Consider the following 26511-nt stretch of genomic DNA (forward strand, 5'->3'; position numbering starts at 1 on the left):
ATGAAACTATAAAAATTTACAAATCATTATAAGACCTGGGTAACATTTGTTGGCTTTTGTTCATACATTTGCTGGAAATTGAGTATTTCTGCATGCAGCCTGTATTTAAGGAATATATTAAATGTTCTATGGGCTACTTAGAGCTTAGCACTTCAGGTTTTTAAAAGACATGAAACACAATAATCTATTTACCTTATATGCTCATAGAACAATAAGCTTCATTAATATTAGGATGATAACATAATCACTGGAGATAGTCTTTTATACATGAGAGAAATTGTTTTACTGTTTGCTATTTTTATTTTGCTAAGCAGATTAGCACAGGAGAGATTAAACTATATGACCTGGAAGGAGATTTACAAACTGTAAGCAATTAAATCAGCTTTGCATCTAATTTTAATTTATGTTGAATCTCAATATTTGAAGCTGTAAAAGTAGGACTTTACAAGTATACATTTAATCTTGATTGAAATTTATAATGTCAGAGTGTCATTCTTTTAAAGTGGAGAGGCTTCTTAAGCTAATGTGGCTTTGAATGTGGAGGATACTGTGTTCTCAACATCCCCCTTTTTTATTTTGAAGAGAATAATAATAAAAGAGAACAATAGCAAAATGCCAACAACATAGACCAAAACAAAACAAAACAAAAACAATAAAAATGATTCCGGGTTTCAGAACAAAATGATAGGAATTAACAGTGCTTGTTATATTACATATTGTTATCTTTGATGAAGTTGCTCAGATTACCAGATGTAAGAATATAAGGTTGATCAAACCATTAAAGAGAATAAAAAAAAACCAAAATATTAGAAACAGTACAGAGTTTCACTAGACACGATGGTAGGAATTCACCAATGGTTGTTATATTGCATATTGTTGTCTTCAAATTAGTTGTTCCAATTACCAAATATAAGCATGCAAAATTGGTCAAAAAATTAAGCATTAACTATTCCTTTCAATAAACCATTAGACATCAGCAGTACAGTTATCCCAGCTATATATATCTATCTATATCTATCTATATATATATATATCTTCTTTCTTTAGTTTTCTCCTTTCCCTCATCCCAGTTGTTCCTTCCTTTGGGCAATTTTTTTCCCTTTCATAATATCAATTGTAGGTTTTTGGTTTTATTTACTCTTTCAGGTTCTTACACTAGGGGGACAATACAAAATTGACACATGTGGGTCTGACTTATTTCACTTATGAGTATGTCCTCTACTTGCATCCATTTACCTATAAAAGCCTGGATTTATCTTTTTTTATACCTGAATAATGCTCCATTGTGTAAAAATACCATGTCTTTTTTATCCATTCCTCAGTTGATGGACATTTTGGTTGTTCCCAAGATTTAGCTATGATTATTTGTGCTGCTATAAACATGGGTGCACATATATTGCTCTAGTGTGATGTTTTTAATTCTTCTGGGAAAATACCCAGCAGGTGACTAGCTGGGTTAAGTGGGACTTCTATTCTAGTTTTGTGAGGAATCTCCACACTGATTTCTACAGTAGCTTCACCAATCTATACTCCCAAAAAGGAGACGGACTCCTTTTTCCCCACAGCCTCTCCAGCATTTGTTATTGGTTGATTTCTTAATGATAGTCATTCTTTCTGGGGTGAGATGGAATCTCAGTGTTGTTTTTAATTTGTATTTCTCTAATGACTAATGATATTGAACATTTTTACATATATTTATTCACCATTAGTATTTCTTCATCTGAGAAGTGTGTATTGATCTCAAATGCCCATTTTTGGATTGAGTCTTTGAATTTTGGGGGCCTGATTTTTTTTTAATTCCTGTATGTTCTAAATAGAAGTCCCTTGTCTGAGGGGTAGTTGGCTAAATTTGTGGGTTTTCTTTTTATTCTGTTGGTACTTTCTTTTGATGTGCAAAACTTTTCAATAAGAGGAAATCCCAGTTGTTGATTCTTTGAAATATTTCCCATGTAGTTTGGTTTTTGTTCACGAACTCTCTGCCTACCCCTATATCTTCAAGATTTCTACCTACTTTCTCTCCCAGCAGATTTAGTGTTTCTATTTCAATATTTAGATCTTTGGTCCATTTTGACTTTAGTTTAGTGCATGGTAATAGACATGAGTCTAGTTTTAGTCTTCAACATGTGGAAAGCTAGTTTTTCCAGCACCATTTATTAAAGAGGCTATCTTTCTTCTATTGAATATGTTTGGCCCCTTTGTCAAAGGCAAGATGGCTGAATGTGTTTATAGTTGTGTCTGCATCTTCTAATCTGTTCCATTGGTCTTCAGGTCTTTTTTTTTGCCAGTACCATGCTGATTTTATCACAGTAGCTTTGTAGTATAATTTCAAGTCAGGGATTATGATGCCTCTTGCCTTTCCTTTGTTACCCAGGATTGATTTTCCTATTATTGGCCTCTTCTGGTTCCAAATGAATTTTAGGAATCTTTTCTCTAGATCTGTGACTAATATCATTTTAATTGGGTTTGCACTGAGTATGTACAGAAATTTTGAAAGTATAGCCGTTTTCACGATGTTGGTTCTTCCTATCCATGAGCAAGGAATATCTTTCCATTTCTGAAATTTTCTTTGATCTCTTTTTTTTCAGAGTACTGTCATTTTCACTGTATAGATCTTTTACTTCTTTTGTTAGGTTGATTTCCTAAGTGTTTTGATTTTTTTTTAGATGCTATTATGAAAGCTGAGGTTTCCCTAATTTCTCTCTCAGTCTGTTTGTGGTTTGTGTACAGGAATGCTATTGATTTTTGCATGTTGACTTTGTATCCAGCTACATTATGAATTTATTTATTCTAGGAGGCTTTTGGTGGAGATTTTGGGGTCTTCTATGTAGAGTATCATGTCATCTGTGAATAATGATTATTTCGCTTCTTCCTTTTCTATCCTTATTCCTTTTATTTCTCTCTCTTGTCTAATTGCTCTGGCTAGTGCTTCCGGAACTATGTTGAATAGGAATGGTGACAGGACAATGGATATCTTTGTTTTGTTCCTGATTTTAAAGTGAAAACTTTCAGTTTTTGTACATTTAGGATGATGTTGGCCATTGGTTTGTCATAGCTAGCTTTTATCAGAGTGAAGTAAAGACTATTCCATTTTCTGTAGGGTTTTTATCATGAATGAGTGTTGGACTTTATTGAAAGCTTTTCTGCATCTATTGAGATGATCATGTGATTTTTGCCTTTGGCTCTATTGATATGGTGTATTACATTAATTGATTTTCATATATTAAAACCATCTCTGCATTCCTGGGATGAATCCCACTTGGTCATGATGTGTCATCTTCTTGATGATTTGCTGCATTCTATTTGCTAGTTTTTATTGAGAATTTTTGCATCCATATTCCTTAGAAATTGCCTTGCACTTCTCTTTTTTGGTTGTACCTTTCACTGGTTTTGCTATCAGTGTAATACTTGCCTCCAGGAATAATTTGGGGAGAATTCCTTCCCTTTCGATTTCATTAAAGAGTTTGAGAAGAATTGGTGTTAAATTTTCTCTAAATTTCTTGTAGAATTCAGCTGTGAATTCATCAGGACCTCGGCTTTCCTTTGTTGGTAAATTTTTTATTACATTTTCAATTTCACTGCCTGTTACTGTGTTTTCATGATTTTTATATCTTGTTGGTTCAGCTTTGGTCATTCATATGTACCTAGGAATCTCTCCATTTCTTCTGTATTTTCCATCGTATGTGAGTAAATATTTTCAAAGTAGGTACTGATCTTCTGAATTTCTGTAGGATCTGTAGTGATTTCATTCCTTTCATTTCTTATTGCATGACTTTCAGTTTTCTCTTTCTTATTTTTGATAAGGTTGGCTAGGGGTTTATCAATTTTTATTTGTTCTTTCAAAGAACCAACTCTTTGATTCATTAATTCTTTGTATTGTTTTCTTAGTCTCCATTGCATGAATTTCTACTCTGATTTTTATAATTTTCTCCCTTCTTTGGGCTTTGGGCTTGACTTGCTCTTCTTTTTCTGTACATTGATGGTTATAACTGTTGTGTATTGGCTTATCTTTGTTATGTTATTTTCCTGCTGTTGATTCCTCCCTTTTCCTTCTGTTTAGTTGCTTACTCTGCTTGGTGGTGTTTTCCTATTGTTGTTCTTGAAATTGTGATTGTTTTTATTTCTTTCTAAAATATCTTCTAGTACTCTTTGTAGGGTTGGTTTGGCTCCCATTGATTTCTTTGATTGCTCTTTATCATAGAAATATTTCATTTTTCCATTAATTTTGAAGGATAGTTTTGCAGGGTACATCAATTTGTGTTGCAAGTGTTTTCTTTCAGAGCCTGAAATACTTTACTCCAAGCTCTTCTTGACTTGATGGTTTGTGTTGAGAAATCTGCAGTGATTGTGCTGGGCTTTCCTTTGTAGGTGATCTGTTTCTTTTCTTTAACAGCTTTTAATATTCTGTTCTTTTGCTGAATATCTGGGATCTTGATTAATATATATCTGGATGTAGATTTATTTTGGTTATAGTTAATTGGAGTTCTATATGCCTCACTTGTCTGTATGTCCAATTCTTTTTCCATCCTTGGGAAATTTTCTTCAATTACTTCTACAAATAGTCTTTTTATGTCATTTGTGTTGATGCCTGTTGGCACCTATTAATCTTACTTTTTTTTTTTTACTTGTAGCTGTTGAATTGTTATTTCCTGGTTCCTTGTTATTTGTAAGAGATCCTTCTTTTCATGATTGTTAGCTGCAATGCTGTCTTCAAGGTCTGAAAGTCTGTCTTCAGCTTCATTTGAGCAATTTTTCCAACTTTTGATGGAATTTTTAATTTCCTGGATATCTGTTTGAATCTGTTTCATGCATTCTAATTCTTTCCTATATTGTTCATTCAATGTTGCCATCATTTTTCTATGCTCCTCTATTTTCTTATCTATGTCTTCCTTAAATGTGCAGAGCAATTCTGTCATTATTGTTGTCATTTCTTTTTTTACCTGAGAGATTATTTATGATCTGATGTCCTCTGTAGCCTGATGAGTTGTTTTTTTCCTTCAGCTGCTATCATTTCAGAAATTTCAGGTGTATGAATTCCAAGCTCTTCTCTGTCAATGTCTCCTGCACTTGTTCTGGGTGAGGTGGAGGTCTGAGATTGCATTTTCCTCCTTTGTTTTGTCATTTCTGAAGATCCAGAGGTTCCTTGGAGCTCAGCCTCACTCCCACAATAGTATGAGAGTGGCAGGGCATGGGCCTAAAGGTCCCCAGTGCTGAGTGTGCCTCCCAGGATGGTGTGTGGGGGTGGGGTGGGGTCACTGGTGCTCCCGAAGCTTTCTGGGATCAGTTGATTCCCACACCAGTGGGCGAGGTGTGAGTGCACAGTCACCACGGCTTCCAAAGCTGTCCAGAGCTCACCTTGTCTCCCACACAGGGTTTGCAAAGCTCTCTGAAGTTCAGGTCCACTTCCTTGAGTGTGCAAGTGTGGGTAGGTCATAATCACCTAGTTTTCTGAAGCTGTCTGGGGTTCAACCTGGCTTCCAGGAGGATGTGGGGGTGGGCAGGTTCTGGTCACCAAGGCTTCTGAATCTGTCTGGGACCCAGCCTGGTTTCATGCCAGTGGGGGAGGGGTGAGGATGCAGTCACCCAGGCTGCTGAAGCTATCCAGGGTTGAGCTCAGCTCCTGTGAGGGTGCTGGGGGGGATGGGGCATGGCCACCAAGACTGTCTGGGGCTCAGGCTGGCTAGCATGGTGTGGGGGAGGAGCCGAGGCAGCCTACTGAGGTTCCTGAAGCTGAGATTCAGCCTGGCTTCCAGGTGCAGGGGTGATTGGGTTGTGGTCACAGAGGCTCCAGATGCTTCCTGCGACCCATCCCAGTTCCCACGCTGGTGGGGGAGAGGTGAGAGCACAGTCACCAATGCTGTTGAAGCTGTCCAGGGTTCAGCTCAGCTCCTATGAAGGTGTGGCTGGGCATCCCGCTTTTGTTTTTATTCTTGATTTTTTCTTGAATTAAGCTAAACCAAAGACTCAAGAGGAATAGGGGAAAATTTGATGTACATATAACTTTACTGAAATATTTTCAGGAATACTGAAGCACCTTAAAAGAATTTGATATTTTTTGAACAGAAAGTCTCAGTTGAACTTTCAGTTTTTGAAGTTATGTACTTTAACAACTATCTTGCTTGGAAAAAATACTGAAACTTGCTCATTCTGAATTTTAAATGTGTTGAAGATTGAGTTCATTAGTCCTGGTGTTCAGAAGTGGCGGAAGCCAGATTTGAGCCTGAGTCTTCCACCTTTAAGTCCATAATTCAGTTGCAAATATTCTTGGTCAGGATAAGTAAGACTTTATTGTGATGGTAGTACATAGGTATTTCAAGACTGAATTATGTTCTAGTTAGTGAAGGTTTTATTCCCTTTTGAAATTTGTAGGGTGATGGTGATGTCTATGTAGGTTTCTTTTAGAATTACCTAATTCGTTATCTTAAATCTTTGATCATTTCTTCAGAATAATTTTTGGAAATGATGACTTTGACTTTTCTCCAAAGAGTTACAGTGAATGGTTGCATGGATTTGAAAAGAAATCAAAAGAATGTGAAAACTGGAACTTCAGGTTCAGAGGAAGTTAAGGTTAGTTCAAGAAGTGAACTGGTCTGTACTTTAATGGGAGCTGAGGAAAAGCAGGTCAGAATTTGTTTTCATATGTTCTAGAGAGATGAAGAATCTGTTTTGAGGAGGACGCTATTTTGAGAAAAGTATAAGGAAGTGATCATTTTGTGTACATTTTAGTGTCTTCTTTGCATTTGATTTATGTACAAAGCTAATATTTTTTCTCCAATTCTATATCTTACTAGATTTCTAAAACTGAATATTTAACTCTCACTTCCTCTCTGGTTAGCCTAAGTTTTCTTTTTTAATTTTTTATTTCTTTATTAGTACATATTTGCAGCGCATGGAGTTTGCAGTCATCTTGGGGAGTGACTACGTGTACCTACCACCACTCAGGTTTTTTGCCCCTCCCCCAATTATTTTCTCCCATTTTTCATTCAGAAGTATAAAATGCTCCATGAATTTGCTGCCATCCTTGCACAGAGGCGATGCTAATCTTTGCTATATCATTTCCATTTTAGTATATGTGCTGCTAGAGGGAGCACTAGCCTAAGTTTAAAAAAAGTAAAGTCATTGAGGTAGGTAGGTAGATTGTCATCAGTTTGCTCAAGTTGCCCCAAATCAGTAAGTAAAGAGGCTGCCTGGGTTTTTATCTTTGATGTCTGAAACTGAAAAGATTCCTTATTGTTATTCTCTTCTGTATCTTAAGTGGCAGTAGGCAAATGCATTGTGCGGTATAGGCATTGTAACCTTCACATGTGAGTCTGTATAATGGTTGATACATTGTGTCAACTTGAGAATTGAGAAGTTTAGATGCTTAACTAAGCAGTTCAGCAGGGGGCCAGGGTTCTTCCTTGGTAAAGACCCTGAGCCTGTGCAAGAGGAGGGCACAGAGATCATGTGGACCAGGAGCCTACTTACAGTATAAGGGAGGAAAAGAGGCTGCTCTCCCCTCCTTTTGCTCTTGCTGTCTTCTGCAGGCTTGAAGTGTTGCCACTCTGCCATGCTACCCTGCGTTGAAGCCAGCTGATTACAGACTGAAACTCCACAAACTGTGAGCTAAATAAATCTTTCCTGCCTTAATTTTAGGCATTAGGTATTTTGTCCCAGCACAAGAGAAAAGTAACCAAGACAGTCTTTGATTTTACCATCTGGCTAAGGTGAAACAAGCTGGTTTATTATAAAATTATACAGTATAGTTTGTAGTGAGCAGTTTTATTAGTGGCCATCAAATATGACCAATGAAGTCATTGTACTTAATTGCCACCTAGTGTTTTGTTATAAGCCATTTGAAACCATTTTTGGAACATAAAACTAAGTCCTGAAATAAAGTTGAAGCACAGAACTTACTGGTAAGACTCAGAGAATTTTTTTTTTTGTATTCTTTACAGATTTTAGAGTTTAAGTTGAGAGAAGCAGATGAAGACTGTTACAGCTGGAGTGTGGTACATATAAATCAGTCCTTGCAGAAACAGTAGGAAATTATTTTTAATCTACATTGTATTATTAAACTATTAACTTCTCCTTCACCACCTAGTCTATGTTGGTATTATACCATGAATTCTTGAAAACTATCTTTGTCTGTAGGAAGGAATTTTACAGCGGCTACAGAAAAGTGTGGAGGAAGAGGAAAATAAATGGAGAGTTCAGGTCGATGAATCACAAAAGACAATTAAGCAGGTACTTAGAAAAGAACCACTCAGAGCTGCAGTTCTCAGAGCTGGGCTCTGGGCCGCAGCATCGGGTCACACACTTCTGTGGGAAGTGCAGGTTCTCAGTCCCCAGACTTCCTGGGTCTGAGATGCTGAGGCGAGGGCAGAGTCCTTGTGTTCATAGCCCGCTTCGTGATTCTGATGCCATCCGCACTACAAGCGGTTTAGAGAGTGACAGAAGAGGGGCAACAGGGAAAGGAAAGTGATTTGAAAGAGAGTTTCTATGCCATAATATATGGTGAAGAATATTGGGTTTGGAGTTAGTTTAAAATATTGATAATTAAGGCATTATATATTGTATTCAAGAAAAAGGTAATCATTTTGTGAGATCTAAATATTACTTTGCAGTCCTCATTTTTCTGTTTTGCTTGGATGTGGTAGAGTGTGGCGTATGCTACTCATCTATCTTCTTATGCCAGCTATATGCAGCCCTTAGAGTTACTGGTGACACTCTTACTGCATTTGGGGGTTAAGTAAAACTGATGATTCTTGTTGTTAAGGTCTTTAAAAATTCAGTATGATTCTATTTTTTTAATTTTTTAATTTTTTTGTTTTTTTCTGGTACCGGGAATTGAACTCACAACCTTGAGTTTGCCAGGCAGGCGCTGTGCTGCTCAGCTAAATCCCCAGCCCCTCAGTATGATTTTAAGGGAGATGTATTTCAGACCCTGTGAACTGTCTTTTATTTTTATTTATTTTTATTTTTATTTTTTTATTTTTTGGTAGCAGGGATCGAACTCGGGACCTTGCGCTTGCCAGACAGGTGCTTATGCCACTGCGCTATATCCCTGGTCCTGAACTGTCTTTTAATTAATTGAATGTTCTAGATAGTAAAAATCTATAGCCTAGCCTACCTTTTACTCTCTTTTTAAAAAATGTTATAATTAAAATACTAAAAAGGAAATTTGTTACTTATATGCATTTGTTGTAATATATATTTTATATTCCGCTCAAGACAGTTCCTCTTTACTCAAAAGAGCATTGAAAAATCAACCAACCAACCAACCAAACAAACAAACAAACAAAAATAAATAAATAATGGTGGGCTGCCGGTTGGACACACCTGTCTATCTCCTCTATTTTTACTTTGTCTTAAAATAATTTTTAGAAGCTTTTGTCAATTACATCTTCAGAGCAAGAGTTAGAGCATTTAACAACAGAAAATAGAGATATTGAAAACGTATGCTTCTCCTCTTGGAATCTTTGAACTTATTTTTGGCATTATGGGTTGCCCAAAGATTGGGTTTTTGAGATTACTTTTATCTAATGATGTGGTTATGCTCTTAATATGTTGTATAGTTATGTGAGTTGATCCGGTTTTATATTCCTAAGTATCCTAACTTTGCATTGTGAGGAGACACCCTGAAAGGAAATCTTGCATGTGTTGACTCTTCCTTTTTTGTTCCATTACCAGCTGAGAAGAGAACGACAGCATTTGGAAATGGAACTAGAGAAGGCAGAAATGGAACAATCTACCTATGTTACAGAAGTCAGAGAGGTACTTTTTTATGACAAAAATTCGGGCTGTATTCCGCAAGAGACCAAAGAGAACAGACAAAGTTTTTGATTTAGACCAGTCACCTCTCATCCCGACTTGCAAGTCTGGGAAGTGGGCGTGGACCTATCTTTGTTTCCAGGTTATATACATTTTTGGTTTCCATGGTAACAGAAAGGAATGTTGTAGCCCTGGCCACATGTTGACTGATTGAGTTGTAAAGATTCCTTATCTGAAGCTATCATAGTTAACTCTTGTTTTCTAGGTTGAAGTTATGTACTTTTCATTCTAAGGCAGTAGTTCAATCCAGCTTCTTATTTTCTACTTTTCCTGTAAACTATAAAAAAACAGGGCTTGTAAAGTTCTTTATCAACATATTATTTAGTACATTGCAATCCAGAAGGTACAGACTTAGAGGTTAGTTAAATGTCTTAAGACACGATTCCCTGCCTTCCAATTCTTGAATTTGCTAGAAATTTATGCTTACTGTTGACAGACTTAGCTGTGAGATGCTTATGGCTGTCTTGTCCCCTATTTCAAACATATATCACATCTTGTAATGAGAGTTGTTATAACACAGGATTAGATTTTTTTTTTTTATTAAAAATACTGGAACATACTGTATGTTAGGGAAATTATAGTAACTTCTTTCCTTACCCAAATTACCCTGCCCAGCTTGGAATTTTCTTATTAGCACTTTACATGTACCAAGGAAAATTTTTAATTCATTCATTTGTGGCGGTCCTTCTGGGTTACGGCAGTGATTCATGAGATCAGCATATTATGGGAAATACATACAGAGCACTTAAATTGGTCTCCTGTCAAGAAGTAGAGCAGCAAAAAACAACAACAAACAGCAAAGAGAACATTGGGCTAAATGCAGATGCAGCTATAATCCTGTGTATCTTATGCAAGGTCGAGCCCCAAAGTTAAAAAGCAAAATGTCCAACGCCTAGTTAGAGAAGATTTTTTAAAAACACATTATAGGTTTGTAAGGACTTATAATAGTGGTATATCATAGTCCTCATTTATGCAGTGTGTAGCAAATGTCTACATAAAACTAATTTTATACTGCAGTAGACATGAGTTCCACTAAAGCATTGGTAAGACAAGTATTTTATTTAAAAAATAAAGGTGTGTGTAGTGTGTGGGTGGGAGGGCTGGCTGGATGCACTCGGTATTTTGAAGGCAATGTAGTGTGTTTCTCTTATGTCTAATTAGAGCAGTTGTCAGAGAAGAAGCAGTGGGATTTCTACAGCATTATAACTGTTAATGAAGTGGTTATTGAGAGTTTATGCTTAAGACATTTCTTGTTGGTGTAGTTTAGATCAGTATGGTCTTGCACTACTATTTTTAATGAACTCTATATTTTTTACTTTGAAGAGAAAAGAACAAAAACAAAATAACAAAAACAAAGACAAAAACAAAACAACACAGAACAATAAAAAGATACAGATTTTCAAATCAAGATGATAGCAAATTAGCAATGGTTGTTGTAGTACATATTGTTATCTTCAAAGTAGTTGCTCAGATAACCAGATGTAAGACTGATCAAACAACTAAACATTAACTGTTCCCTTCAATAAACCAAAAGAAATTAGTAGTACAATTATCTTGGCTCTTATATATATATTTTTTTCCCTTTTTTCTTTCTTTCCTCCTTTCCCTCATCCCAATTGTTCTTTCCTTTTGAGCAGTTTCTTTCCCTTTCACAATATCTATAGTACCTTTCAGATTTTATTTACTCTTTCAGGTTCTTACATTAGGGAGACAATACCATTTTTACACATGCCAGTCCAATTTATTTCACTTATGAGTATGGTCTCTAATTGCATCCATTTACCTATAAAAGCTTTGAGTTTACCTTTTTTATAGCTGAATAATACTCCATTGAATAAAAATACCACATTTTTTTTATCCATTCCTCAGTTGATGGGCATTTGGGTTATTTTCAAGATTTAGCTATTACAAATTGTGTTGTTATAAACATAGATGTGCATATATCGCTGTGGTATGATGTTTTCACTTGTTCTGGAAACGTACCCAGAAAGGGAATAGTTAGGTTGAATGGGACTTCTAATCCTAGTTTTTTTTTTTTTTTTTTTTTTTTTTAAATAAAGTCTTTATAGGACAGTCAACATTTAGCTTATTTCCTCTTACTGGATTTGTAATCTTCTGTTCAATGTCTTTAAAATATTATACAAATGAGTCTTTTTAATTGAGCTATAAAGATTAAGGCCTTTAAAAATAATTAGTGAAATTTCTATTTGCCTTTTAGTTTGGAATAACTTCAATAAGTCCTTTTTTTTTTGTTTTGTTTTTTCTCCGGTACCGGGAACCGAACTCACGACCTTGCGCTTGCCAGGCAGGCGCTTTTGCCGCTGAGCTAAATCCCCAGCCCCTTCAATAAGTCCTTTATGGAGAGTGATTCTGATATGACAAGTGAGTCCACTGAGAAAGGCACTCACAAGAAAACTGAAAAGGCATGAGTGAACAAAGCTTTGCTGCAGCCGGCTGATAGACAATCTCTAACCAGGAGCCAGAGAAGATGTCCACATTGAGTTACCCGTAATTACAAAAGATTTACTACTTGCCCTTGAGATCTCTCTTGTTACATTTGAAAAGAGACAGAAAAGAAAAAGAAAAGACATTCCGTTCAGGTCCCCAAGGTCAGGCTGCACATATAGCCCACCGCATGCCGGTGTCATGCTGCATAAGCAGCCTACCACGTCTTTTTTCAGAGCCAGGACTGACCCCAGAGTCAGAACCATCACAGCTGGCAGCTCAGCCCTTTTACCCCGGAGTTGGAGCCTGCCAGCATTGGCAGCTCTGCCCTTTCTGTCCCTGCGTGCCTGCTGGTCACACACAAACCTGTTGGTCCTGTCCAGAACAAGCATCTTTGTTCCCAGCACCTAGCTTCTCCAACATTTTATCAACAGATCTGGCAGGCAGGAGAGGGAGTTTTATATAAGTGCTGGGTTTCACTCAAAAATCTATTGCTTTTTATATCTAGGCACCTGTAGCACACACAAAGACTCATAGAGGGTTTGAAAGGTCTAGAGATGTCACTTAGCAACTGCAGATCACAAATCATCATAGATAGGGAGGTAAACTTGAGGCCAAAATTATAAGAATACCAGAACTAAATAAGATGGTGAAAGACAGCCAGCATTAGAGGGGCAACCCCAAGAGGCCCCTGAAGGGAGTTGCTAAAGCTGGAAATCAGTCACACCTGTGGGGCTAAGACAAAGCCGGCCCAAGAACATGGAGAACTCCTCCGAGACATATAAACAAGCTGTTCCAGCTTGCAAACAGGTTGCTAGGCAGAGAGGTTAAAATTGACATCAACCTCCTGAGTGTATAAATAAAAGCTCCTCCCATCTGGAGAGAGGGCTCCAGCTGACCTCGACTTTCATCTCATCTTTATTTCTTCATCCTCTTGTGTTTTTCCCCAAAAATATCAACAGCTGCACCAGTTCACAGTAGGCCCTGCGAAGAAATAGCGGTAGGCAGGGCTTGAGAAGGTCCTGGACCCAGAAAGGTGGTAGCAGACAGCTGAGCAGGGTTTCAGTGCCCTCCCATGGGTCTGTGGGCCATGTTCCCCTCCCCCATGTGGGGGACACACCAGGCTCCACTCCAGTTCCCTGCCTCTCCCTAATACCGGAAGAAAGTTACAGGATTTGAGCTTTCTGACAGGTGAAAGCCTGAGAGAGAACAGACAAAAAGGGGATTTCAGCTTTCCTAGGAGAGAGGGAGGGGGGGAAGTAAACCAGTAGGCTCCTTCTTAGTTTGAACTCATAGACTTCACCAGGTCCCATGGATAAGGTCAGTTATCAGCGGAATGACCACTTGAATCTGCAGTTTGGGACATGTTCCCAGCCACCCCAAAAAGGCAGTCATGGTATCAGGCAGCCGAGCTTATGCACTTCGGTTTTGAGAGAGGAAAAGTGCAGTTTCTGGGACTTCGCTCAGGCTAAGGGGTTCAGGACCCACAAGCGTGTATGCTTTTGGAAATTGGTTTTGCTGGTACGATCCGCAGACAGTTCTCTGCACTGCATCTCAAAATTGGGGTTTCCCATGCCAGTTGCATGAGAAACTGCTTGAGACCCTGGATGGCGCCTCATCCTTATTTTGTCTTCCTGGGGAAGTGAGATTTTCAGACTCCCGTCTAACTCAGGGGCAGGTGTGACGCTGACCTGAAGGAACACCTAGAGAGGCCACTGCAGGTGTTGGAGGGCTCCTCTTGATACCTGAGACAGTTCTTGGTCAGAGAGCAGGTGCCTCTCATCTTTGGTGCCTTTGTATTAAGCATTCCTCTTCTAGGGACTTAGGAGTCCAACTGCTGCAAAAGAAAAGCCCTAAGGCTACAGAAGTTTGTAAAAGACAGGAAGACAGAAACAGGGTGAAAAGAAAGGTAAACTGTGCTTCAGAGGGTAAGGGGTTGAGAGAAGCAGGGAAAAAAAAAACCTGAAAAGCCTTTGGCTGCACTACCAGAGTCGTCCTGTGGGTGTCTCTGTGTACCTCCTACTGTTGGCTGACCGAGAGAAAATGTTACCAGCTGGGTCAAAGAATAAGGAACTGGGTCTGAAATAAGGAACTTAGCCCCCCTTCTATAACGGGTTTGCTGATTCCTGTCGAGGATAAAGAGTTTCCGGGATGCATCAGTAAGAAGCCTGGAAGGGCTTATTGGGAATTTGGGGCACACTCGAGTGAAATGTGTACCCTCAGAAATGAGACCCTTTTGAACTAGGAACATTTGTACTTCTCTTGAAGGGGTAAATAGAAATCCTGGGAAAAGGTGGCCACCCCCCAGAAAGGCGCTAGCCCATTCTACAGGACTAACTTTGGCGGCAGTGTGTGTGTGTGTGTGTGTGTGTGTGTGAGATGGGTAATTTAAACACATTTTGGGTTTGTGCAACCTGTTCCTTTATCTTAGGATCAGACTTCTGCACCTTTATTAATTAAGTCAATTTATGCATGCTCAGTATTCCTGAGGAATTTGGGGTGTGATAAGTTTGGTAGAGAAAGAGCCCCAGTGTAACCAAAGGAATGCCGATATGGATCACCTCGGATAACTTTGACTGGGCCTGGAAGTTGTAGTCTTCTTAAAAGTACAGTTTTTAGGTATGATTTCCTTGTCTGCTTTCTACTTTTTATTTCTTTTATCCTACCTCAGTTGTACATTCAATAGAAATAACAAAAACAAAAACTTAAAAGTCTAAAGGAGTTCTGACACCAAAAATTTGAGGGCTACTGGTCTGGGGGGTGTGTGTGTGTGTCTAATACATTTTCTTTTTTTATTCAACCAAAGATTTATGAAAATATTTCAGTTGAAATCATTTTTTAATAGCAAAAAACCAAATCAAACAAAGCTTTTGATAATTCCCTTCTTAACATCAATAGGCAGATCTACTCTCAGACTGTGGAGTGTCTCATATATGTCGAAATTCAGATTTATTGATTTCCACAGTAGTGACTTTAAAAATGGTCTGAAGCTTACTGCAAGAAGGGGAACTGATGATTTTTAAGTTAAAATTAGGCTAATGATGTAAGTACAAGGGACGGAGAGATAGCTCAGTGGCACAGCGCTTGCCTGGCAAGCTCAAGGTCTTGAGTTCAATTCCTGGGACAAAAAAAACCAGGCCAGCACAAAAACATTGCTCACACTGGGGCAAGGGATATAGCTCAGCGGCACAAGCAACTGCCTCGCAAGCACAAGGTCCTGAGTTCAGTTCCCCGTACCAAAACAAAAGTGCATCACCCCTGGCTTCAGTTGCCACATCACCCCAGACTGCATAGAGAGTATTTGTGAACAAAGTTCCACAACTCTGAAATCCTGGATGCTGCAGGCCGCTCCCAGAATGCCTTCACTTTGGGTCAGTATCCTGGACCAGAGGTGAAAATGCTTTCAAAAATACTGCCGTTCATCCAGCACAGTGTCTTTGATTGCATCCACATAGAGTTGGAACGCAGTACACCCAGTGGTAAGAGGCTTCCATGGGGCTCAACTGAAATGCCATCCCATGGCAGTCTTCATGTCCTTCGATGGGTTCACTGACCATTTTTATGGAGCCCATGCGCAACTTCTCAATCCTCTCTCTAGGGCTAATCCACAGCTGGTCCTGTTCTAGATAAAAGGCGAGTCTCAGTTTTCCTCCAGCCTTGCACTGTACATGGCGGACAAAGGCACCGCTGGCAGGCACTCCTGGACACCCTTAACAGAAGGCATCACACCTTCAGGTTTTCCTTTGTTCCACACTTTCCTGCATTGTTTCTGCCTAGAACAGGCTCCTTATTCTCCTCAGCCTTTGCATCCTGTTGCACAGCATCTTTGGGTGTGTTTACTGCTGAAACATTTATTGTGGAGCCAACCACCATGATCTTAGCCCCACTGGTCACTTTTATTTCCCTCAACGTCTTCAGGGAAGAGGCCCTCACACGTGACCTTTTGCATGCCAGGCGGGAGTCCCGTGATGGAGTGATCTGTTTTACTCAGAGCTTGTGCAGTCCAGAGGAGCATTCACACCGAGCTTGGCCTTGCTCCAGACGATCTTCAGGTCCACCAGCTCCAGCTCCAAATCCCTGCCCGTGCCGCCGCCCTCCTCACCTTTGCTGACTATGGTCTGGAGTGCGGGGCTCTCAGGGGATTGGGCTGGGTTGCAGGAATCCTCGCGTGCCACCTCCGCCAGGGCTTTGGTCTCCAGGTAGCTGAGTAGCCGCCCGGGCGCCCCATTGTCTATGGCCATGGCTGGGTGCTGGGTGCTGTCCGGGCCCTGGCGTCGCCAACATGATTGTTCACGGCACCCGCGGCCCACGCAGAGGCCGCCGGGAAGAGGCGAGTGGGCGCTGCGTTTTCATTCTGTCAGGAGCATCTGCACTTGTTGTGATGTATTTTGTTATTGAACTTTTTATTGTGGTTTTTATTTTTTCCTTTATTATTTGCCAGCTTGTCTGTAAAGTGTCTTTTTCATTCTTGTTCTATAATAATTTTTCTTTTTTAGGCTGTACATTTGTCACCGGGTTTCTTCGTGTCTCAGGTTCTAATATGCGGGGATTGTGTCGTCTTCAAATTCTTAATTTTTTAAAAGGTCACGAATATTTCAAACTTAGAAACTGAAAGGCTATATCCCCTTTATCAAGCTTGACATTTTGTAATAGTTCTTTTGAGTTGTTTAAGTAAAAGAAATGAAACATTAGGTATAGTTAAACATCTCGTATACTTCTTGGTTCTACTGCACGAAAGTACAGTAGAACTACTGCACAGAGGTTTTTACATGTAATTCCATGCAGCTGTACAATTAAATACCCATGTATGTACAGCCATAGAACATAATACTATTCCACATTTCCTAAGTTTATATAAATTCTTCTGCCCATTTGCTTTTATTGCTCATTACTAGATTTAAAATTTACACATGCAGATTTTTCTCATTTTAAACTATGAATATGCCATAATTTATTTGTACATTCTTCGGCTAAGTAACATCGAAGTTATTGCTAGTTTATAAAAATGTTATATAACTTTTATTTTGATTTTCTTTAAGATTTCTTTTGGAATTTTTTATTTTTCAAGTGCATGGATTTTTTTAAGGATTGTTTGATGTCACTGCATTTGAGTCAGTCACATGACCTGAGTTATTCCTCAGTTTGTGTCGATTTCAGAAAAATGTGAATTTAAAAAAGCAGCCTTGGTTTAAAATAAAAGAAGGTTGGGGCTGGGGATTTAGCTCAGCGGCACAGAGCCTGCCTGGCAAGCGCAAGGCTGTGAGTTTGATTCCCGGTAACGGAGAAAACCCCTAAATAAATAAATAAATAAATAAATAAATAAATAAATAATAAAAGAAGGTACTGCTAAGAAAGCTTTGGTAAGAAATGATTTTATTATTCTGAAATAGCTTCTGTTTTTACTGTCCCATGGTGGTCATTATCCTCTTTAGTTAGAAAAAAGAATTCGGGGAATTTTTTGTCTGGTGATCTCAGGAGCACATGAAAGGAGCAATGGAAAAAGGTCCTATCTGCCTTTCATTTCTGCCTTGCCTTTCACTTTTGCTATGAAGAATCCAGCAGTTAGCCGTTTATAAGTTAGCATAAGCTCTGCCTGAGGTGTTAAATGCGAAGTACAAAGTTCATTCAATACCAAGTACAAAGTTCCTACTTACCTGCTGTAGGCAGTATTCATTTCAAGTATCTAAGGTACTGTCGATGGAATTTATAGATTGCAGTTGTAGGAAATGGAAATTTGCTTCCTTAACATCTACGAATTGTACTGATAAATGGCATAGACCTTTTGGACCCATGCATCTAGTTTTTCTCCTTCATAGCTGAGCAAGTAAAATCAAAATGCGTCGCTAGCACGTTCTAACCCAAATAGTTTCCTTCAACAATTTGTTGTCAAGTAAGTGGTTAGTATTTGTGAGTGTTCCAAACAGCTTTAAAGTGTATGTTTTCTACTGGTTAAATTTGTTAATTGACTCATGCTCGGTTCCCAGACTGTGTCTGGGTCAGGAAACTTGGAGTGGCTCAAGCACATTCACAAGCGGTGCTAGTGCTGCTGTTCCGGGGATCACACTTTGAAAATCATGCGTTATGGCTTTCAGTCTGCCTTTCTTCAGTTCTTGCATTTTTTTTTTGCAATTTCATATTCAATGAAAATTAGCATTGGTAAATAGTTATTTTTTGTTATTCTTGCAAATTCACCAAGTTTGGTGAGGGGGAAATGGCAGCATGCAGGCAGTGTACTACCCTGGATACTCCTTACTCCCAAGGAAGAGTAAAACATATCAATGCCATGTGGTGGTTTTCTTGGTGTTTGTTGATATTTCTTGCTCATGCTGTGCTGTTTTTTTGTTTTGTTTTGTTTTGTTTTTTTGTTTTTTTTTTGGTTTTTCTCCGGTACCGGGAACCGAACTCATGACCTTGCACTTGCCAGGCAGGCGCTTTGCCGCTGAGCTAAATCCCCAGCCCTGTGCTGAGTATTTTTAAAACAGGAAACCTCAAACTGATCTTAAGTAGGTTTCCTCTTTGGTGAATTTCTTTATTGCTCCTTCCTTAAACTCTGAATATGCATGAATACTATCCTCCCACTGACCAATGTTAAAATTGCTATCTTTTTGAGGGAAGAATTGGTTAGAATGAGACAAACATAAACTTTTCCCACTTTTAATACCAAGGACAGGATGATTTATTCAGCCTCACAGTGTGGGGATAATATAGAAACTCAGGTAAGCATAAAAGTTTTTATGGAATCTTGGCTTTAATGCTCTGTTAGGGAGCAGTATCTACACACTTAACCTTCTGTTAGAACAGATAAGCATACCCAGCCAGATGATGCAGGGAATTTTTTTAAACAACTCTTCTTGGTAACTTTCTGCTGTAACTTGACATCCACTTTAAGTAAACTAATTGCATTTCCTATTCACACTTTCACAGAGAATACAAGAGTTTCTCATGTGCTAAGAACCTTAATGTCATGAGTAGTGTTAACAGACACCTGTGTCAGAGTTGCTTAGGAGTTACATGGGGCTACAGTGGTCCCTCGGTTCATGAACTTAGTTCATTCCATGGTCCTGGTTGGGAACCGAATCAAATTTTCCTGTAAAGTTCAATGTAAATAAGGTTAATCCATTCTGACCCATATAGATGTGGTTGAGGACAAATTTTTGGTCACAAACTGAATCAGATTTTCCTGTAGGGTTTATTGTAAATAAAGTTAATACGTTTTGAACCATATGTATTTTTTAAACCACAGAAATATGAAACAAAGTGCTGTATGAAGGGAGAAAATACCTTGCTTGAGGTGACTTCTGGTGTGGAGGACAGGAAGGTGAGTGGGTAAGGGGTTATCGTTTGGAGGGAGAGGCCCCCTCCATAAGGACAGTGGGAGATCTCCTTCAGGGGTTTCCTCTCTTCTTTGTCTCTTAGCTGCAGGGTCAATTTTGACAAAAAAATCTACCTAATTTCACTTGTTTTTTCCCGTACTGCAGAACCCTCCAGAAATGAAAGACCATGTTATCATTCATGAGATTCAACACTGTTACAAATATGTTGGGGTGGTGCTTCTCAAAGAAATCCTGACACTCATTCCATTTTCTATAATGGATTTTATCACATCATTGTTAACCTCCTCCCTGTCTTCCTCTTCCTCAGTGGCTGCTCCTCACATGCGCCTTCTGCTGCTCATTCTGGAGTTCAGCAAGTTCTCCCATCTTCAGCCCCTCATTCTGGTCCTCAGTGAGCTCTTCGGTGTCTCTGCATCATTGACATCCAGACCCAGACTCTTGCCCATGGACACAATCTCCTCCCCTACCTGTGCATCAGACTCTTCAAAGGCACATTCTGGCCACAATTCCCTCCAGTTTAAGGTCCAGCACATGACATCTCAGGTTTTGTCAATGAGATCGATCCCTGGAGGACATTGAAATGTTTCTTCTAGAACTCTCAGAGTCAAAGACATCTCTTTAGTGACATTAGAACACCTGGTGAAGAGTGCCTTTGTGTACAGCTTCATGAAGTTGCAGATCACTCACTGGTTCATGGGCTGCAGAAGTGTCTTGTTGGGGAGAAGAACTTGACCTTTAAAAAGTCATGCTCGCTGTCTGTATCACCCATCAGGGCTGGAGGATGTGCTCAGGTATTGTCCATCAAAAGGCACCTTTCAAGCAGTTGGTTGTCTGAAAGGTATTTCTTAAAGGTGAATGCAAATGACTTGTGCAGCCATTCCCTGAACAATTGCCTTGGGACCCAAGCCTTTGCATCAGCCCTCCACATGACGGGACTTGTTCACATTCTGTCATGAGTAGTTTCACATTCTGCTCCTTGAGTGCATGAGGGGCCTGGGAATGGTGCACCAGTAGTGGCTTAACCTTCAGATCAGTGCTTGCGTTCACAAAGAGCAAAGGACTCAATCTGTCCTTCTTGGGTTGTGCTCTGGTAGTTCCTTTTCCTCCAGCATGCTACAAGCTTTTTAAGCATCTTCTTTCAGAAGAGCCCTGTTTCATTGTAGTTGAATATCTGTGGAGCAGCATACCTTTCTGTCTTTGGGAATTACACAAATTTTTTCTTGTAGGCTTCTGCAACAGCTTTGTCTGAACTGGAAGCCTCACCATGTCTTAGCACACTGTGGATACCACTTCTCTGGAATTTATCAAACCTCTGCTGGCTCAAAATTCATCATTTTTTATACTTGTAGAGGAGTTTTCTTGCAGTAAATCACTGTTCAATTCCCTGGCATTTTCACAGACCATCGCCTCACTTAACACTACCATCTGCCAGCTGTTTCTCCTCCAACCACAGTAATAGAAGTTTTTCCACCTCTTCTAGCACTGTGTCCTCTGTTTGGTTAACATCATTACTCCGTTTGCCGTATCAGCTCCTTTGATGACATTTATACTCTTCAAAATTGTCAAGGTTGTTGACTTCACCATCTTGTATTCTGAGGCCAAATCACTCACACAAATATGCTCATGTTTTTCTACAATTTCCTTCTTTAATTCCATGGTTATTTTCTTCCCCATTCTTGCTGTGCACTTTCTTGTTACCTTCATTATTGCTCTGCACGTTCTGGTCACCTTCATTACCACTCAGCGCTTTTTATCACCATGCTTGCTCTGCACTTTCTTTGGAGCCTGCTGGATTGAGTAACAGTGTACGGTACTGTGTGTGCTAAAAAGCACACAGAAAACCTTCACAGCAAGTGTGCACAGATCTGTCTGTGACCACAGCCTCCTTGTACTGCCCATCAGTGTCTGTCATGAGGAAGTCACCCTGTAGTTAATTTTCCCTGTTCTGTCCTGCCAATCCAGTTGCCACCTCTGTGTCTGGAGCACGTCTACATTCTTACTCATGTCCTCTGTGAGCTCTGTTTCTGTTTGCTCTATTAATGATGGTAGCATTTGCTGAGGTCTCTGTATGCCAACACCCTTCTCCCAATGGTTTACCTTCTCCTCAGTTCATCTTCAGAACACTCCACAAAGGCCATGTGCTTCCTACTGTCCTGCTTCATAGGGCAGCTGTAGGGATGGACTGAGAGAACACAGTAAAACATTGAGACTAGCACCTGGAACATAAGTGTGAGTTATGTTTTATTATTGTTAATGAAACATAGCCTGTCTGGATGGACAGTAAGCCCTCCCTTTGTAATATTTATATTCCTTTATCTGGATTTTGGTTTCTGAGGGCTTTGAGTGCCAGCTAAAACTTCTTTCTAAAAAGTCTTCCCAGGTAAGCAGGATTGGGGCAGCCAGAGTGAAACTTAGAATTCCTTAAGGGCAACTTCCAACTTGGAGTTAAAGAACATATATTAAATGTGTTTTAGGTTTCTCCCTCCTATGGTCCCACTGAATGACAATAAAACAATTGTAAAAAGGCATAAACTTAACATATGTTCAGATAAATGAAAGTCGAGAGATGTTATCATGCACACACCTGCACTATAAGAAATATTAAAGTTCTCTCTGGCTGAAGGTTAATGATACCTGCTGAAAACTTAAATGCAGGAAGAAATGAAGAGCTCTAAAATGCTAAATATATGGATATGTATTTTTTGTAAACATTTTTTACTTTTAAGAGTTTCTCTCAAGGTTAACTACATTTGAAATAAAACTATTAACATGTAAATGTAATGCCAAAAGGAGCATAAAAGACTTGGGTGTATGGAATTATTCTCCCATGTGTCACATGAGTTGGTACCATACTAATTTCAAATGGATGGATCAATTAAGTAGGCATATTATAATCCTTAGAGTAGCAACTAAAAACGCTAAAGTGCATAACTAAAAAGAAATAAAATGTAACACTAAAACAGATTGGATTAACTAGAAGGGGGGGGGGAGGTGACTGTTAAAAAATAACAGCACAAGAAACACAGCCAGCAATCAAGCTGTATAGAAGAAAGAGGATGTGGAACTACCCTTCACATTGCATTAGTAAAAAGTCAAATTATAGACCTACTGTTTGCAGACACTGGACAACAGACAGTGACTGGGGGAAGGAAGACAATCAAGAAGAGCAGGCCCATTGCCCAGAACTTCTGCCTGGAAGGGATGTCCTCAAGGAAGGGGAAGTTAGTAATGCAATCTCACCAAATTAAAGAGACAGAGGTCACAGTTTGGGGTAACCAAAGCAGCTAAAATTTGTGCAGCAGAATACCTAAGAGGGAAAGAGTCCTACAAGTGTGAATGGGGATCCCCTTGAGTCTTTGGCTGAATACAAATCTGCTTGTGTATACATAAGAGTCAAACCCTGTAAGGTTAACCTAAAATTCCAGGGAAAGAATAATCACTGCTCAGAAACAGTTTGGTTTTTTTATGGAACAATTTGGTCTTTAAGCAGAGCATTCAATAAGTTTGATTTGGTTCCTGTTGCCTGTTTATCTTCCTGTGAACGATATCTCAATCCTCCTCCTGAAAAAAAAAAAAAAAAAAAAAGAGGAAAAGAAAACCAAAGAGAGGTTTGATTCTAAACAGAGGCCCCATTAAAGTATGTCATTGTACTAGATGTCTCGCCCACTACCGTTCAAGCCTTTCTCTAATTATGAAACTGAATTCCAACACCGAGAACCTTGACCATACCAGTTGGTGTTACTGGACTATTATCAGGCTTATGCAGATGAAGAACCAGGGAAAAAAAGGCTGTGTCTTGCTGCAGATGACCCACAGAGAATGAACTGGAAGGAGAACCACCGTGCCAGGCTTCCCAGGCTTGCTCACTGTACTGAGTCTGACAGGAAATCAGCTGGGCATATAGGCTTAAGATGGCTTAATGTCTGGTTGTGCAGTTTGGCCAAAGGAAATGCTTTAAAAGCATTTGTGGCATTCTTGCCCTTGGCAAAGTAAGTTGCCAAACACAATTATTTGAATTAGTAGAATGAACACAGTTGAGGCTTCAAAGTGGGATCATTTGTCTTCATGCTAGAAAAGAAACAAATGGCAGATTAAGTTACTACAATGTTATATTCTTCCCTTTTATTTGGAGTCTGAGTATTCTATGTCCTAAACTTGAAGGATCCTGACCATGATAGGGCAAATAAGAACTCTTTTGCGATGCTGACACCTCCTGCAACCAAGGCCCTCTGCAGTTTCAACAGTAGCTGGACCTCAGGAGTAAGAGCATAACTTTTGAAACCTAAATACATTGCAGAATGAAGTTGAAATTCTCTGGAGTTTAAGCTTGATGTCTTACTTCCTTCAGAGTCCTGCAGTTTTCAATGTAGAGGTCTTTTGCTTCCTTCATTAGATTGATTCCTAAACATTTCATTTATCTTCATGCTATTGTGAAAGGTGTTGTTTACCTAATTTCTCTTTCAGTAAGTTTTTTTATTTGTGTTCATGATTGGTTTTGATTTTTGAGTGCTGACTTTTTTGTGTACCAGGTATCAAACTCAGGACCTCATTCTTGCCAGGCAGGTGCTGTGCCATTGTGCTATGTCCCCAGCCTGAGTATTGACTTTTTGTCCTGCTATGGTACTGAATTTGGTTATTAAATCTAGGAGTCTTATGGTGGAGTATTTTGGGTCTTCTATATAGAGTATCATGTCATCTGCAAATAATCATAATTTAACTTCTTCCTTTTTTATCTTTATTACTTTTATTTCTTTCTCTTGTCTAAGTACTCTGGCTAATATTTTGAGAACTACACTGAATAGGAGTGGTTATAATGGGCATCCTTGTCTTGTTTCTGATTTTAAGGTGAGAGCTTTCCATTTTTGATCATTTAATATGATGTTGGTTATTGGTTTATCATAGAAGACTTTTATCAGATTGAGATAAAGACTTTCTATTCCAATTTTCTGCAGGTTTTATTTGGTCATGCATGGGTGTTGGACTTTGTGAAATGCTTCTTCTGCGTTTATTGAGATTATCATGGGGTTGTTCTTTGTTCTGTTAATTTAGTGTATTACATTTATTGATTTGCATGTGTTGAACTATCCCTGCATTCCTGGTATGAATCCTTCTTGGTCATGATGTATAATCTTCTTGATGGTCTACTGCATTCTGTTTATCATTATCTTATTAATGATTTTGGCATCTTTGCTCATTAAGGAGCTTGACTAGTAGTTTGTTCTTTCTTTTTTCTTTCTTTCCTTCTCTCTCTGTCTCTTTCTGTGTCTCTGTCTCTGTCTCTCTTTCTGTCTCTCTCTTTCTCTCTCACTCTCTGTTGGATCCTTCTCTGTTTTTTTTTTTTTTGCTTCCAGGAATGAGTTTGGGAGTATTGTTTCCTATTCAATTACATTAAAGAGTTTGAGAAGTACTACAATTAGATCTTCTCTAAAGTGCTTGTAGAATTCAGAAGTGAATCCATCAGGACCTGGACTTTTCTTTGTTGGTAGCTTTTTAAAAATTACTTCTTCAATTTCATCACCTGACACTGGGTTATCTGGACTTTTTGTATCCTCTTGACTCACCTTTGGAAATTAATAGGTGTCTAGGGCTCTGTCTATTTCTTCTGCGTTTTCTGTCTTATTAGAGTAAAGGTTCTTGAATTAGGTATTGATGATTTTCTGAATTTCTGCAGGATCCATTGTGATTTTACCCTTTTCACTCCTAATTACATGTATTTGAGGCTTTTCTTTCCTTTTTCTGATAATGTTAGCTAAGGGTTTGTTTATTTTATTTCATTTTTAAAAAATCCACTTCTTTGGGGGCTGGGGATTTAGCTCAGCAGCAAAGTGCCTGCCTGGCAAGTGCAAAGTCATGAATTCGATTTCTGGTACTGGAAGAAAAACAGACAAACAAAAAAACAAAGAGCCACCTCCTTAATTCATTGACTTATTTTGTATTGTTTTCTTAGTCTCAATTGAATTAATTTCTATTCTGATCTTTATAATTTCTCCCTTGTAATGCTTTGGGTTTAACTTGACTTTCTTTTCTTGAAGCTTGAGGGTCAATATTAGGTTTTTTGTTTGTGCTCACCATGTTTTTCTGATATAGGAATTCATTAGTATAGATTTCCCTCATAGGACTGTTTTCATTGCATCCCATAAATTTAGCTATGCTATATTGGCATTATCATTTAATTTTAGAAACTGTGTAATTTCTTCTTTAATTTCATTTGTGACCCATTGGTTGTTAAGTAGAGTGTTCTTTAATTTCCATATGTTTCTGCAGTTTTTTTCTGGTTTTTTTTTTGCCAATAAAATTACAAGCTAGATGATGCAAACAATAACATGAGATTTATAGGAACCAATGGAAAAATCAGAAGATAGCATAAAGGATATAAAAATCATGTTCACAGAAGTAATGGGAGAAAACTTTCCAGGTATGGAAAAAATCTGACATACAAATAAGTGAGGCACACAGACTTCCAATTAGCCATGATCAGAGAAAAAACTACACCAGTGCATCTGGAGTCTAACTTTATTGCTCTGTGATCTAATAATTTGCATGTGATAACTTCAGTAGCATTTACTTAAGCATGTCCTATGGTTTACTATATAGTTTATTTTGGAGAAAGTTCTGTGTTCATGAAAAGAATCTGCATTCTGTTGTTGTAGGAGCACTCTATAGATAGCAACTATTAAGTCCATTTGTTCAAAGGTTTGTTTCAGCTCTGATATTTCTTCACTGTTTTTTTGTCTAGTTGATCTACTTCCAACAGTGAGATATTGAGGTCCTCCATTATAATTGTATTAGTGCTTATTTGATATTTTAAGTGTCCATTAATATTTATTTTACATAGTTGGGTGTACAGGTATTTGGTGCATATACATTTATGTTATCTCTTCCTCTTGGACTGTGCACTTAACAAGTATGTAGTGACCTTCTC

General features: G+C 38.7%; 1 long non-coding RNA gene and 1 pseudogene across 1 annotated transcript in view; one reads left to right on the forward strand and one right to left on the reverse strand.

The window, feature by feature from the left end:
- LOC106150140 overlaps positions 1-7559 on the forward strand; it is a 19236-nt gene extending 11677 nt beyond the window's left edge. Inside the window, exon 3 of the long non-coding RNA XR_001236772.1 lies at positions 7524-7559. This is a non-coding gene — a long non-coding RNA (uncharacterized LOC106150140). The remainder of the gene's footprint in view (positions 1-7523) is intronic.
- An 8099-nt stretch (positions 7560-15658) lies between these two features.
- LOC102021225 lies at positions 15659-16496 on the reverse strand (annotated as a pseudogene).
- Between the last annotated feature and the right edge of the window lie 10015 nt (positions 16497-26511).

The sequence above is a fragment of the Chinchilla lanigera genome, unplaced genomic scaffold, assembly GCF_000276665.1.
Source record: "Chinchilla lanigera isolate Chin_1 unplaced genomic scaffold, ChiLan1.0 scaffold00065, whole genome shotgun sequence".
Taxonomy (NCBI): Eukaryota; Metazoa; Chordata; class Mammalia; order Rodentia; family Chinchillidae; genus Chinchilla; species Chinchilla lanigera.